At 35.3% G+C, this 15342-nt stretch overlaps 1 protein-coding gene across 2 annotated transcripts in view; it reads right to left on the minus strand.

Moving 5' to 3' along the window:
- Nucleotides 1-15342, minus strand: part of trc (Serine/threonine-protein kinase tricornered) — a 489712-nt gene that overhangs the window by 364394 nt on the left and 109976 nt on the right. Inside the window, exon 1 of one of the 2 annotated variants that reach the window (XM_069830381.1) lies at nucleotides 8406-8551. The exons of the other annotated variant lie outside the window; for it this stretch is intronic. The gene's annotated coding sequence lies outside the window, so the exon portion shown is untranslated. Of the gene's footprint in view, nucleotides 1-8405; nucleotides 8552-15342 lie in introns of those variants that run through there. 2 annotated transcript variants of the gene reach the window in all.

Here is a 15342-nt window from a genome sequence, read left to right on the forward strand (position 1 = left end):
GTGACATAGCGAGCGTAGTTTCAGGAAGCCACCTACATATGACATCTGTCTGCGGGAGCGCACATATCCAGAGAAACCCTAGAAGCTTCAATAAGCGAACTGCAGTTAGGTTGGGGGAGTGTAGCTCCATCGGATAGATGGCGCCTTGGTGAGTCGTGGAATAGAAGGCGGCGTGTCTCTCTGGTTAAGGTTGCAGCAGATTCATCCACGTGAATTGCGACCAGATGCCATCGATCTGAAGAGGCTGCAGAGGAACATCGCAGGGAGATATTCCTGTTCACGAGGACTCCATCAGACCTGGAGGCTGTGGCTGAACCGATAAGATGGCACCACACAGTGAATCATGTGCTTGATGAGCGGTCCTAGACTTAAAAAAAACATCGCAATAAAAGCGAGATTGCACAATAAGCCTAAGGCTGTAGTGCTTGCCTAAGGGCCCTTCTCCGGAGGAAAAAAAAACTTGCTCGAAAATTAATCGTTAAAATAAAAATTTCGAGCGATATCTATTGGGACTATGTTGCTAATAGATTAATAAATAATTTATTTTATTTTTATTTTATTTATTTATTTTGCTAATAATTTTAACATAAAATATAATATAAACATAAAAACTTTAGCTCGCCCCTGAAAGAGCAGAACTCGTGCTGAGGGGCGGTATCATTAATAATAATAACAACCATCATCATCATCACCAACGCCACCAACAGAGATTAGGCTGTTTTGCTCTTCCGAAGGGGTTTTTTTAACTAGTTTTTACGACGCTTTATCTAGAGTGTGTGCGATATGGTGATAATTTCAGCGAAATAAGTCCAGGGTCCAGCACCGAAAGTTACCCAACATTTCCTCTTAATGGGATGGGGGAAAACCCGGAGAAAAACTTCAACCAGGTAACTTGTCCCAATCACGGTTTGAATCCATTCTCGCTCGTTTCACCGTCAGATACGCTAACCGTTACTCCACAACGGTGGATTGGCGGAGTCTTAACTAATAAGACGGTGAATAATTTCGAGGGAAAAATTGTTCCGGAGCCGGGTATCGAACCCGGGACCTTTGGTTTAACGTACCAACGCTCTACCACTGAGCTACTCGGGAACTCTAACCGACACCGATCCAATTTTTCCCTCTATATCCACAGACCTCAAAGTGGGCTGACAACCGTCAAGCAACCAACTTCGAGTGCACATTAACTCCGTGTGACTTAAATTGTGGTTTTCTGTTAACGAACAGTGACGTGTATTATGCAAATCAAGATTTGCACGATACCCGGCTCCGGAACAATTTTTCCCTCGAAATTATTCAAATCAACTTTACAAGGAGTTATACCTGAAATCTTGATTTGCATAATAAGACGGTGTTCATAGTAATGTTATAGTTTTAGTCATCATATAGATGTGATAGTTTCAGATACGCTACTCGTAGAATCGAATCGCGGTAGATATAGATTTAGAGCTGGTCTACATGACGGTGGTCAACACAACAAAAGTGACAGCGATGGTAATGGTATTGTTGCCCCCCACCACCACCACCACCATTACTATTACTCTCCAACATGAATATGGACAAAAATCACGATCCTACTCACAATAGTTACCGAGTAAGAGGGTATTCAGCATTTGGGGGAAAAAAGAAAAACATTTTTTTTTCTGAAAAAAAAAAACTATGAATATTGCAAAATGATATTACAGTATTTTGTTACATATATTAGCTATTCGCTCTGAAAGTCTGCAAGGCTATTTCACTTTCATCCTGTATAATTCTAATTTTTTTTTTTAATATACTCGTAAGTAAAACTAAGAAAACATTTATTATAGCAAAGTTTAACAAACATTTTGAAAATCAATAATATGCAGAGACAAGAATTCCATGCAAATGCATGTTTTATATGAACACAGGACATAGCTCAAACTTAGTACTTATCCATTTCATTACTTTCCGGTTCCAAATATGTGTACTTTTCCCATGCATATTTCCATATTTTGGCCTTTTTGGGGATAAAAACACGCATAATGCATATTTAAGCAATTTTTAGCTTAATAATGCATATCATATACATTATATTCAGTTTAAATGCATGTTTTAATGGTTTTGAGTGGACACCTCAGTTTTCGATTTTTATGACCCTCATTTTAGCTTCAGGAATCGGGATTGAAAAAGGAAGATAAAAAAAAGTAACAGAAAAAGGTTCATTCAAGTTTTCAACCCGTAACTTCTTGCGATGTAGAGAGGTCATTCTTTGTCTACAAAAACATATTGGCTGACAAGCGTAGGAACCTCACAGAAACCAATTTAGAAATATTGTTAGTTGTTAACTATGCAAAAAAAAAAATGCAGTGAAATAAGAAATTTGGAACAAAAATGAAAGTGCATGTTTTAATGTATTTTTCGCTTGATCGTGCATGTTTCACAGTTTGATAGTGCATATTTTGGGATTTTATAGTGCATGAAATTCTCGTCTCTAGTAATGTTACATGAATGCCGATCAATTAAATAAAGTTTTTTTTTTCAATATCCTTTTGCAGCTAGGAAAATGGTGGATTGATGTTACGATAATGGCTCAATTAAGAAATTAAAAGTATGCGAAAGATCCTTTCATAAGTTCTCGCTAAACGGAATTATCACAACTAGTGTTACCATGACAACACGCCTCGATGCTAATAAAATAATTGAGTACGTTAAGTTATGGCTCATGGTACAAAGTTTCATTAATATGACAAAATGTGCTGACCTTTGCCGCTAGGCCTAACGAAAGTAAGCTGGCCTGCAAATATGCTTATCTCTTCGACCGGGTTGGAAATAGCGTACCCCGTATCTATGGTCTCATGGGAATGGTCTGATAGTGAAAGTACCAAATGGAGCTCAAGGACGGTCAAACCAACGACGGGTAATTTAGAATTGAGAGATGCAACTATGAAGAAAATTACTGTGACAAAACTCTGTCCCGACTCAAATTGGCTCCACAATATCGACATACCGTTAATAACACGTACGGTATAGTAGAACAGTTTCTAGTACAGACCTCATTTTCATGCCAAACGCCTTTACTATCTTCTGCACGCATGCAAACTCATACGTCTTTAAAACTACGCAACTGAGAACATAAGAATGCGTATTATGATGGAAAAACATTTTAAGGATGATGATGATAATAATAATAATAATAATAATAATATTATTATTATTATTATTATTATTATTATTATTATTATTATTATTCCACTGCTGAGGAGTAACGGTTAACATGCCTGACCGTGAAACCTGCCGGTCAATCATCGCGGACATGATGGAGAAGACAAACTGTACAGGTGATTGTGTGAAACGGACAATGAATCTCTTATTACCATTAGACAAATTTTGTTAATGTCATTAGAAAATTTAGGAGAAAGAAGTAGTTTCATAATTCAACTATATTAGAAACATTAATTCAAATTGAAATATTGATGAGGTATAACATAAAATACATTAATATATTTTTTTTACACAATAAGAAGAAATTTTCCAAAATAAACGTTAAAATGAGACACAAATTGAACTACATAATGTAACAGCAAAATAAACTGCAAAATTCGGAAGCGAAGCTCATGGACACTAAAACAAAGGGAAAAGTCAACAATAGAGGCAGCCTAAGTCAAATTTTTGCGACTGTTATTAGCATTAAAAGGGTTAGATTGTCAAATACAAAAAGTCATAAGATCAAAATTAAGAGTTAAAAATACAGTTTCACAAATCGATTAGTGCAAACAAAAATGGAAATCTCATGAGAAAATTCTCATTTCCAAAAGTAGTAATGTCATACAAGCCAAAAGCAGAGGAGATCAAGGAAGGCCACTCAAAAGATGGATGGACCAGTGAAAATCGGAACAGATTACTCCAGTCCGGGAAGTCTGAAGTTTGAAGACAGTATATAAAGATCGGTGTCAATACGATGTTAACAGACTCCATCAAAAACTGTTTCTACTCCGATATCCAAGCCCTGCATTTGTCACCTTATCGTAGCCTTTGTAGTTCAAAGAGACGCTAAACAATTAGGAGTTATCAATTATCGTACTGACAAAGTTTAAAAGAAAAAAATACAGTAGAGTTTTTAGAGAGTAAGTAAAAAGCTGACCAGACTGGATTAGCAGAGCTCTAAAGTTTTAACGGTGATTTATATTTTCGACGCTTCTTCTTTTAAGTTCTTAGCTAGACAGATATTCTCTACTAAGCTACATCTGCAATGGCGTAAACTACAGATGTGGAATTTATTGCTGCAAGTTTGAAAAGAGTCTTTTCCAAAGTTTGAGGAAAAGTCAAGAGTCTGGGGGAACTTTCTCCCTCTGTAAACTTAGTTGGAAATAGCAGCAACGCAATCAAACAAGAAACTCTTCCTGGAGCACTACCGTTCTGCTTACTAAATGCACTAACCGACCCTCAAAACTTAGCTATGTTTATTAGCTTTTGAGTTGCTCTCAATGTAGAATACAAAAATGAATTTCAGTTGCTAGATATAAATAGATTTTTTCCCCTCTCTTTTACGGAGGAGGGATCCGAAGGTTTACACTGCAGCATGAGGCTTGTGCTTACCACTCCTATTCTGTGAATGGTATTTGTAGCCGAACGGCCGGGCTTTTGTACAAGTACAGCACGCCGCACCGTGAACTTAAACCCGGATATGGTATGCATGAAGATAATATGTGAATTAATGATGACGAAATGAGTCCGAGGCCCAACGTTGAAAGTTTTGAACAGACTTAAGTGGACAACCTCAAAGATGCATGCCAAGTTTTCACAAATAATCTACCGTATTTACTCGCATAATTTCCCAATAAAAACAATATATCTATTCCACCCATATTGTTTAAACTGACTATTACACTTTTACTGCGTCACAATACTTTTGACCAAAAAACGGTACGAAAGGACGTCTTTCAACCAAACATGGCTGCTTATCGCACAATTTTATCGCATCCCTAGCACTTGTTTATTTTTATCATTATACTAGCATTTGTTTCTTTGTTTGCCAACATTTCAAACTGCACTGGTATGGACGTCAAAAAAAAATTACAAACCACTCCAGTCGATGCACAGCAGTTTCAAATATGACTCGCATTGGCATTCAAGAACAAGAATTAATAAAGATCACTGGTCATAGCTATGCATCTTCCCTGAAACCTATTTCCAAATAAATGAAGAGCACCATTCGGAAATCCTGATTAAGTTGAGGGATACATCATGCACATCAACGAGTTCCACTTCTTTCACGCATACGTCCAATCTAACATCAACTGAACCACCAACCACTGAAACATTCAAATGAAAATTGTACTTTCAATAATTGTTCCTTTTAAAATTATTCATGTTTATTTTTTATGTCATCATCGTTAATTAAAACTTTTCTTGTTTATTTCATCACCCCTAATTATAACTTTTCTAACACTTGTTTATATTATTTAGGTTATGTTATAGCTTCTGCTATATCGTCGCCTGAATGCAAGAACTAGGTAACTCGAAATTTGCGTTTTTTAGTTACCTCTTTTATAGCATAGCAAAAATCGCACAAAATGTAATGCAGGATCTAGGTAACTGATCGAACGATACCAGCGACATCAAGTTACCTAGTTCTTGCATTCAGGCGACGATATGATATTATGAATAGTCACGTATCAGAGATTGTTTAATACTAAGATTTATTGAAAACCATCTGTCAAGTGCCGTTGATTACTGGGATCCGGATAATTGAAGTGGAATGCAACTGTTTTAATAAAAACGAAACCGAATCAACAAAGCCTTCTTGACTAGTAACCGTCCACAGAGTTCATTGAAGATTCCATAGTTGGCGCAACTGATAACAAAAAAATAGGTAATCATAACACACTACTGCCATCTAGCGTAATATTTGTAATGTTGAGATGGTACAATAATACATTTGAAGACAGCTGTATTTCCGTAGGTCAATTAATATTTTATTGTATTGGAGTACTTCGTTACTTCTAATCTTTATATACTTTCTTCTAATCGTGAAATAGTCAATCAAATCCCACTCGAGTTTTGATTTTCTCTAGATAAATCAAAACCTTTAGTGAGATTACTGTTGATATATCAATACGCGCCCCTCTGGAAAGCGATATGAGAAATACTACTAATATTGTTGATATAATACTGTAGATACCTGTAATGCCGATTGGGCCTTGTGACATGAGATATATTTCCGATTTTTAACACCATTAGCTTTAACATTCGCATATAAATTTCGAAAGTATACATTGAATTGGAGGTTATGTTACTTACCTATGACCCATACTCGGTGCAGGAAAGACATATTGCACGTAAAAAAACGCAGTCTAACACGAGATATTTAGGAGCTTCTACGTTCGCAACACAACAATGAAAGAATGAGCCACCTCTTCAGTAAGCGAGCCTTAAGCCTCGTTCACATTTTTCAAGTAACTTGAATTCAAGTCACGTGATTTTAAGTACCTGAATTCAAGTCGCCGTTCAGACATATTCAAGTTATTTTGTTTTCAAGTAGGATAAAATGGCGTCCATGGATGTTGTGCAATTAGGAATTTCTGTAGTAGCAAACCTCCGTGCCAGGGAAATGATAAATATATTGAAGAAATGGAAGACGCGTTGTTCAGTATTGGTTAGGAATTAGATTAGTAAGAGAAATACACGGCCACTGACTATTACAAATAGAATAAGTGAAATCTTCAAGCAGATTTAATAATTCTTATTGCAAATGTAATAAAATATAAGCGAGTCTGATTTACCATAATTGAAAATGATTATCTTGAAGCTGTTACAGTTCCCCCACAAAAATCTATCAACCACACTGAACCATGCCAGTTTCGGCGATAAATGTCATCCCTTCAAGCAACGCTCTTCTCTTCTTAATCCCTCTTATCTTCCTCACTTCTTTCCTATCTACAGTTTAATGGTTTTTTTTATTATTTTTCATAGGCTATCTCATCTGTGTCCACGTTAAAATCTCTGCTGTTCAATTCTTCAATGAACTCTTCCTTTCTTTGCAGCTTCCTTTGCATTTCTATTACGAAACTTTGGAGTTTCTATAATCCTTCGTGAATTTTATACAACTTCAGAAACTCAAATATTTGGTCATTACTTCACTTACTGCTGTTTCTTATTATTTTTACGTTCCCAGTAGAACTGAAAAACAATCAGCTGTTAATTTAACGCTCTTAAAACGGCTGTTAATTTAAATTCCCGCGCTTTTCTCCTTGAATTCAAGTTATCAAGTGACGTTCACACTTTTCAAGTGTCCTTTCAAGTCAAGTAAAAAGTAGAAAGGGATCCAACTTCACTTGAAACTTGAATTCAAGCCGTTAATTGATTTCAAGTCAACTTGAAACATAGTTCACAATTTTCCAAGTTCGTCTTTTCAAGTGACTTGAATTCAAGTTAGAGATGGCCGATATTTCACAAACCGATATTTTGTCACAGGTATTTTTTGTCACAGATACACCTGTGACTGAAGACGCGAAATATCTGTGACAAAATATCGCTATCGAAATCTGCTCCGTATTCAGTACTCTGTCACCGTTGCAACGTCTGTGACTGATATTTTCTCCTCTACGTCGTGAGTTTGCGCATGCGCATGATACAATAACAGCAATCGGGCGGTGGTATTTGATTATTTTTTCGTGATATTTTGTTCAATATTATTTTTTTCAAAGTGATTATGTGTTGCAAAGTTATTAGCGGCATTATAATAATATAATCATGAATCTGACATTTTGTTTTCATATTTAGTCTGTATATACGTTTTATAAATAGTTTATGTATTCCCCGAGATCTTCACATTTTCATATTACTGTGAATTTATATTAATGTATAAGTATTTTCCACTCAATTTTTACGCAGTAACAATATTTTTTTAGTTATACTATTAACTACAAACTGAATAGTTACAGGAGCCTACAACATTATTTTAATAACTTTACCTGTACTTCTCTCATTTATATATGATCCAGTTTTAATGTATATCTCTAACACGAACAGTGCAGGGTAGTATTAATTAAAATAATTAAACCACTGATGTGTGGCGTGTATAGAGAAATCGTATTCACATTGCACTGCTCTTCAATATTTCCTGTTAATTTTTATCGGTGTGACAAAATATCGGTGTAATTCATGCGTATTGTGCTTACTTATCGATATAAAATATCGGTGTGACAAAATCACAGATAAAAATCACAGATATTTAATTGTCACAGTCACAGTTGTCACAGATACTTGAAAATATCGTTTAAGCTCAACTCTAATTCAAGTTACTTGAAAAGTGTGAACGAGGCTTTAAACTCCTTGGCTCACAAGAAAACAAAGGAGTGCATTAGCCAACACTGGTAACACATTCAAGTGTCTACGATTACAACACCATGCAAAATACACGGCATTATCCACAACCTTACCTTTTCCTTGATCAAAGTTTCCTGACAACACCTGGCAGTACTCCAATGGAAGATTTCACGTCTTTTAGCACCAGAACACAAAGATATCCACCAGCACTAACATTCCGGCAACTGCTGGAGCGAACTGCAGGCCCTGCGTCACGTGCACCGTTAAACGCCGCGATCCGGTAAACACGTAGTAGAGGACCTGCCGCTTCGGGTAACGCTTTGCTTGTCAATGGAGTTGAACTGCTTTGTGACTCACTGGTTTTGTAACTGATAAAACACGGACGACTTCCCCTTTGTTTTTGGACCCGCTATCTGGAAGGAAATTCATTCTTGTGTGCAATGCACATGTTCAAACACACCGACTGAATGACTGCACAGCATCCTCCTCTACGTCTCACTGGTGCATCAATAACTCGTTTTCGTAATGATAATTCTATATTTAACGTCTCTTTTCACTATAGATCATTCGATGTCTGGAAGAGACTGTTGGTCTTGAGTTTCAACTACCAGAGACGTTCAACGGTACGAAAGGGTCATTCACTGCAGCATATCTTCGGCACCCGCCGTAAGTCGATGATACAAAACACAACTTTAAAGTCTGGACTAGTGATGAATTGGATTTTCCCAAGTTTCGTAATTGTACTGATATAATAAGTATACAATTTCCTGAACATTTTCGCCTTAATAAGTTATTTTTTTAGCTTCTTCCTTTTGTTAAAATTTATGATTTTACTGATGTAATTACAAATTTTCCTGAAAAGTTGTCCCATTATTGAGAAATGCCTTTTAGCTTATTGATTTCGATAAATTTTATAATTATAAACGTTAATGAAAATTTTCCCTTTATCGGAGCAATTTTTTCTTAGTGATTTTTAAAATAACTTTTATAATATTGTAGTGATATAATTACAAATTTTCTGAAAAAATTACCGCCTTAATAAGCATTTTCTTTAGCTTATTTATTTTGTTAAGTTTTGTCATTTTTCAAATGTAATTATAGATTTTGTTCTACAAAATGTTACCCTTACTAAGCAAATTTTTTTAGCTTACTGAAGTTGATAAGTTTTATAAATTATTGTACTGATGTAATAATAAAGTTGTCTGAAAATTTTCCCTTTATTAAATGCTTTTTTTTTAAGTTATTCACTTTGCGAATTCTCACAATTATACTGATCTAATTATAAATGTTTTTGAAAATTTCTCCAGTATAATTCTGTTTTTTTATTGATTTTGATCAGTTTTATAATTATACTGAAACAATTATAAACCCTTGACCAAGCATTTTTATGTGCTAAGTTTCATGATAGGCCTACTGTACTAACATAATCATAAATACTTCAGACAATTTTCCCCCTTTTAAGCAAATTTTTAGCCTGTTCCTTCTGATACATTTTATAATATTTTACTGATGTAATTATAAAATTTCCCGAAAAAATTTTCGCTTATTAACAATTTATTCAGCTTAATTATTCTGCAACGGTTTATAATTTTGTACTGATGGTAATTATAAATTTCCCTGAAAATTTTCCCCATTATTAGGTTTTCTGTGATTATTGATTGACTGCGGGCACTGCGGCTGCAGAATTTGTTCTTTTGCGTTTAATGGGGGGAAGCATGTAACACACGTGATCAGGAGTCAAGAAGGATGCAAAGAAAAATTCTTGTAAGACGAAATCGAATTGCGTAAGCACTCTGCAGTAGGTTCTCGAATATAGTCTACTATTACCCCGTAAAAAATTGTCCGTTCATAAGCAGAAAAGGGCAATAATGAAACAAAAAAATAGAACATTTCCTAAAAAAGGATCAATAGAGAATAATAGACCGAAAAATACAAAATAAAAGTAGTTCGTGTTGAAGTGAAACGAATTTCTTTTGCAGCCTGCACTATCTGTAACGTCTCAGAAAAAAAGATGATATTTCATCAATTTCCGTCTCCTAGACACTGGTGATTCGAATTATCGGGCAGAAGATATGCAGGAGACAACAAGTGAGGAGCAGCGTTTGCTATCATAGCAGGATTGATCCAATGATATCCTCTATTTACAGGTTTAACTATAAATCCAAAATGATTAAAAGCACAATTTGCAATTATATTTGTAGGAGTAAATATAACATTCTTTCCACAACATTTCCTTGGATTAGCTGGTAGTCAAAGTATCATGTTTACATGGTTCCGCGTACTACTAGAAGTTTCGCTCTGTTATTGTCAGACGTTCATCGTTGTCCTAAGGTAGTAGGTAGCATCTTGTTGCACACATGTCGAGGTGTATGATCAGAATTTTTTATAAATATAAAGTATTACACTTACAAACACAAACACGTTTTGTACTGTTCCTGGGATTTTAGTCAATAAAAAGCATCGCACAAAATTTGTATTAATTTATTTCTTTAGAAATGGTCCTATTTAAAACGTAGATTTAAACTGAGGATTTATTATTTTATCTATGCTGAAAACACATATTTACTGTAAATACAACAAATCGAAACAGCATACACGTTTTATTTTTGTCCTTCCTGTCAAAAAATGGATTTAACTCGTTTTGGAAGAAAGCTCTTCAAGTACACGTTTTCTCGAAAATTTTGAAGAATTCTTATTGGGAATAATACAAATAATTTGATTTTAAAATCAAATGTAGGAAACAGAAAACGGATGTAGGTAAATTCTCATTTTTAAATAGAACTATAAATGATTGGAATGACCTACCTGCAGCGGTCTTTGAGGGCTGTCCTTCCTTAAGGAGATTCAAGAATAATTTAAAAAGTTGTGTATAAAGTGAAAATTAAAATTAAGGTGACATTCAATAGTTAATTTTTTAAGGTGACATGTATTTATCTAGCCTGACGAGTTTACTTCCTTGGTTTGAATTGTAAATTATTTAAAAATAGCGTGTAAGAGGGCCTTAGACTAGAAATGTTTAGTTTAAATGTAGTTCTGTTTATAAGTATGCATAAGGATGTAATTATTTGACTTATTTGAACTGTTGTATCAGTGAAGCGAGGTGAGCCAATGAAGTTATGGTTTTACAGTGCAGTGAACAGTTCCGATCAGTGATAATTTATAGCGTCAATGAAATGTGTTCTATAGTGTCAGTGAAATGTGTTACAGAGTGTCAGTGAAATGTGTGCTAAAGTGTCAGTGAAATGCGTCATAGTGCCACTACAGGGAATGAGATGAGAGTAAAGTGAAAGACTATTGAAACTTATGTAGGACCTATAGATAATTATGTAGGTTGTATTGTAAAATTAGGTATTTTATTTTATGTTTTATTATTATTGTGTTAAATTGTATTGTGTATTCTTATTGTATTGTGTGTAAAACAGTATATGTGTTGTAAAATTGTATTGTGTATTGTAAATTTTATTGTGTATTGGTAATCATTTTATTGTGTATTGTTAATATTGTATATACCACTGCCACCGGGTGCTTGCCCACTTGCAGTGTAAATAAATACATACACATACAATTTACATATTATTTTAATAATGCCGGTAAGTTCAAGAAAATCAAGAATAATATCAATAGCAACATGACAGAGAAACTTAATTGTTGCAAAACGCTTAAAACGTTAAATAATTAAGCAAATGTAACTTAAGGTGACGTTTATTATTTTCATTACTGTCCTATCATCGTCTCTGAAATCCTTTGTCTGTCTGTCTTCGCCTTTGCATACCCCTTACAGTTTCGATGGCGTCACAATCGTTTCCACAGCTACAAGACGTTTCTAGGAAAAATCCACCTCCAGCCCGCAGACGGGTTAACATTTTTCCAAGTAATTAACACCTACGGAGACCGAAACTAAACACAGCCAACACTACACCGGGAAACCTAAGCTACATCGAGGGGTTCGTACCGCAATTACTGGCACAGCGTCCAGATCAAGGGATACAGAAGCACACATACAAACTTCACATATAGATAAAATTTCTGTCTACAACCGAAAAGCTAGCCGCAGTTCTGTGTTACCTGATAGCTTTCAATCTATTGGATCCAGAGTTCAATTCCTGGAAATACTACAGGCTAAAACTTGAAGTGGAAGGAACTAAAGCGTAATCATTGACAATGCTTCAATTAAAGTCCCTTTTCAACTGCAGAGGGGAACAGTTATTTTTGGGGCCTAGTCCTAATGGGTACTATGATCGCATCTGGATCCGAGGGGATTAAATCAGAACGAAGACGATAAAAAAAACTCTGAAGTCTGGAACGCCAAAAATCAAGATGGCTGCAAAAATTCTTTGAAGCCGAAGCAGGTACAAGTGTCTAACACCTGTCAGAAGAAGAAGAAGAAGAAGAAGAAGAAGAAGAAGTGAACATTGGACGTCCGTGTTCGAATAAAAGGCGACCCTATAATTGCGTGAAACGTTTATGTTGTTCGTGATTATTACTGTGAGTATGGTTGGAATTGTAAGGATGTTTGGGATTTGAAATAAAAGTTTCATATTTATTTTCACTTCTGTCTTTATACTTCCTGCATTTAAATTTAACAAGGCGGAGCCTTTTCATCAGATACTTCATAATTTGCTTCCTCATTCCATGCCTAGTTTCGAGACAATGCAAATGATAGTCGAAACGATTCACATATCAATATGTCGGCAATGAGTTGTTTGTAGTAAAAACACAATCTGGTATATACAGTCACGTAGGGAATATGCATCCAATGACAGTTGAACTTCAGTTGCTAGCAACTAGGATCGCTACTATCGCCTCAGCACAGACAATGTAAAATAGTTTTTTTAGTTGATTATTTAACGACGCTGTAGCAACTACGAAGTTATTTAGCGTCGACGAGATTGGTGATAGCGAAATGGTATTTGGCGAGATGAGGCCGAGGATTCGACATAGATTACCTGGTATTCACCTTACGGTTGGGGAAAACCTCGGAAAAAAACAACCAGGTAATCAGCTTAAGCGGGGATCGAACCCGCGCCCGAGCGCAACTTCAGACCGGCAGGAAAGCGCCTTAACCGACTGAACCACGTCGGTGCCTTGCGAAATAGTACCGGCACAGTCTATTGTTCCTAGTAGGTACTCTCAGTTGCTAACCGCTTGGAGCATTGTAACGTGAGAAATGCAAAAAATCACCTCAAGCTTCGTGACTGTATATACTAGACTGTGGTAATAATGTCATTACAGGGAATTGATTTCATTTGGAAATTAATCAATAGTTAAGTACTTCAGAATTAGACTATGCTAATTTAACCATTTGTCTTTATACTCCCCGCATTTATTAATCACATCCATTTGTGTACGAATAATAATGAATTCATTATGGTACCACATTCGTTTTCCCTTTATATTTTATCACGGCTAGCTGAATTCTAAACTGCACCATAATTTCAGTCATCCTAAGCCTTCTGTAATTAATGACGTCATCATATTAACAGAAAGTGTGGCCAAATTTCTGGAATGTTTCACATTAAAATTCTGTCCCTGAATGAGAGAGGTCCAGACAAAGTTTACTGGTTATTTTACTGTCGCATGAAATTAAATTCTGGAAGTACCCAACGGGCTCTATAATTATGTAGCCTAAGTGCAAGTCAGTCTCTTATATTCTCCACTTGAAATTCAGCCATCCTTACAGTGGAAAAGAGACAAAATACCCATTTCCTTGCCGAGAATCGAATAAGGGCCTATGGATTTGTAACAGTAAAATTTACTATTTCAGTCAAACGCAAGACTGCGATAAATGTAATTTTGTAATGTCGCTATAAAAATTATTATTGCGTACTTTAACAGATGATGTTAAAGAATTTTGAGGCGTTCTTAGCAACGCTAAGGCCCAATTGTATAAAACTCCCTGACTAAAGATCAACTTTGATCGTAGATCGAAAAGTGAACCGAGTTCACACACTTCTTCTATTGTATAAAACTTTTCTGCGATCAAATTACCTTGGTTCAAATGCAATCTAAGTTCACGTGAAAAGGGCCTGGCAACATCGCATAAACAGGTGAAATACGTGATGCGCGGACCATGTTATACAGGTTTGTTCAGTGTTGCCAATCTAGCGACTTTAACTCTTTTTCAACAACAATTTCTTGTAACTTTTATATTGCTTAAATAGAGATTTAGTGACCTTTTTAGCACCCCAATAGTGACAAAATTTAATCTTTCTTTGTTGATAATGAGAAATCTAGCGACTTTACAACTACTTTTTGGCGACTTTCCGTATTACACTCTGTTGGAGACACTAGTTTTTTGTGCAATGTAAATAATGGCGGACAATAAGAAGAAGGTTGACTGTTCTCCGAGTTGTTATCATGTTACGGTGTTTGATACTCCTAAACATAATAAAGCTTTATAAAACGACAATTTTCGTTTAGTAATACAGTGAATTGAAAATTTATGAATGTACCTATCATATCCATTAATAATTAATGGTTGTTATAAACATAATATAATTATAGGTTATATTATTTGATACTGCTGAACACGATAGAGCCTTATAAAATATAAGATTGTTTGTGTATTAAGGCAAGAAATTGAAAGAAGTATATATAAATGTACCTATCACATCTATTGATAATAATAATAATGGATATTTTATTTGCACAATCTGTCACTCGTATATTTCAAACAGAAAAGAAATAACTGAACTTGGATCATCTAACTTAATCGGAGAAATTTCTTCAGTCAAAGTTGACTTTAGTTTGAGACAAATTAATCTCAGATTAGACTTTATACAACACAAAATTCCAAGTTCAGCTGAAACAAGGATCAATTTAACCTCTGATCTAAGATTAAATGGTTTATACAATCGGGCCTAAATGAAATTGCCTTGTTAACAGCCAGCCCCATTGCTGCGAAGGGCCGTGACTAGCTAAAAGCCGGATTCACATGACTGCTTGTGTATTTGTAAACAATTACATCCAAACACGACTTTGTACTGTATATATACTTAATTATCCCTGCGCACACACAGTTGTTTGCTATAATCCTAATACAACCAGGCT

Source organism: Periplaneta americana, chromosome 7, assembly GCF_040183065.1.
Source record: "Periplaneta americana isolate PAMFEO1 chromosome 7, P.americana_PAMFEO1_priV1, whole genome shotgun sequence".
NCBI classification, from domain to species: Eukaryota; Metazoa; Arthropoda; class Insecta; order Blattodea; family Blattidae; genus Periplaneta; species Periplaneta americana.